The sequence below is a fragment of the Dromaius novaehollandiae genome, chromosome 13, assembly GCF_036370855.1.
Source record: "Dromaius novaehollandiae isolate bDroNov1 chromosome 13, bDroNov1.hap1, whole genome shotgun sequence".
NCBI classification, from domain to species: Eukaryota; Metazoa; Chordata; class Aves; order Casuariiformes; family Dromaiidae; genus Dromaius; species Dromaius novaehollandiae.
The window spans coordinates 2,404,120-2,405,760 of record NC_088110.1 but is presented as its reverse complement, the minus strand read 5'-3'; positions in this window follow the sequence as shown (position 1 = coordinate 2,405,760).

The window sequence follows — 1,641 nt, the reverse complement described above, 5'->3', positions numbered from 1 at the left end:
TGTCTGTCGTCTCAAATCTATGGGCTATCGAGAAAGGAGGCAACACCTTCACTTTTGTTCTAAAGGAGGTCAAGTTGTCTGTTCCAGTCCCTTTTATCAGAAGGGTATTGGGATCTCTCAGACTTTGGTTGCAATTTTTCATGCTGTCAGCTCTGAGAGTTTCACTTCAGCAAACTCTGTCCACTTCTTCTGGGCTGCAGAGGAAGCGTGAGGTTTCCAGTGCATCTTGGGAGTCAGTTCTTCTGGTATGTTGGACCCAAACAGCTGGTGCTTATGTTACTGAACTTGGTCTGTATGTTGCACTGCTGGTTGAGAGAGAAGTAACTTAAGTTTGGAAATCACTGATTTGCGGCTGAAAGTCGGGAATTCTCTGTGTGCATACTCATGTGCTCGTCCCCTCTCAGTGGGAGTGGATGGCATTCTCTAAAGATGTGCTGAGGAGGGAGTAGCTGCTCTTTCCTTCTGCCCTGGGATGTGAAGTGCACAAGCTGTGTTATCCGTGTCCAGGCTGAGGAGCCATTCAGCTGCAGTGTTACTGCCACAACAGAGAGCCAGCCCTTGCTAGCCTTAACTCCACTGCAGATGCTGCTTACGACTTCAGCTAGTGTTTCCAGCCCTCTGACCTTCCATCTGCCCTACTACAGCCTGCCTGGCCTGAATGCTGTGGGCTTCTCTTGTGCTCTTAAGCTGTGCTAATACCAGTGGCATTTTGTGGGTTTTTTGCATGAATTTCTGAACTGCTTTTAGATGGGTGTTGCCTTTTCTCAAGGGAACAATTCAGAAGTGGACACTTCTCATGGCTGTACTTATCCAGGTTGCTACAGGGAACTCATAAGTTTTCCAACTCCTGTGTGTTGGCGTTCCCAGCTTCTGGAGGGCCCAGGCAGAGTAGGTGAGGGCGGGGGGGAAAGTTGGGTTTGTTGTAGGCAGTTTGATAGGTGAAAAGCACTGATCATCATGAAGTTTGATAGAGGTGTGGGAATGAGTGCTGGACAATTTCCAAACTTGATGAGGGGTTTCAGGGTGGTACTTAGGGAAGTACCAGGTCTCTTCCTCTGGAGTACTGCCAGAAATATTTTCTTGGTACTCTCTTAAGGGTAGGAAACATGCAAGTGGTTCAAAATGGGTAAATGACCTGCCCTGGGTGCGGTGACTAGAAGGGCAAGAACAACTTGCCAGGAATCTCCCTGCATCCAGTTCAGGGTTGTTATAAGCTGTGACAAGATTATCCCCCCAAACAACAGAGATGGCTGCACCGATGGCTGCCGTGAAGGCAGCTCTGGCGTGCTCTCCTGTTCTGACTGTGCCGCGTACACTTGGCTGCAGTTCGATTCAGTTCCTCTTTGCGCCCATCAGTGCTTTCAGCACTGAAAACAGGAAGCTCTGCTTTCCCCTGGATGTTAGCAAAGTATTTTCCTGCATGCAAGGACAGCAGGCAGCTAGAGTCAGTATCTCGTCCTTAGGAAGGAAGGAGGCTGGGGCACGTTCCTGAACATGCTTCCTTGTATACTTTCTCCTGACTCTGGCTGCTACTGCTGCACTGAGTGGGAGAGTCCTCTGGTGCATGTCCTGGCCTTTCGGTCGAGTCTGCCCCCGAGATTCCTCGTGAAGGTAGAGCTCAGGTTTTTCTGAGCACCTTGT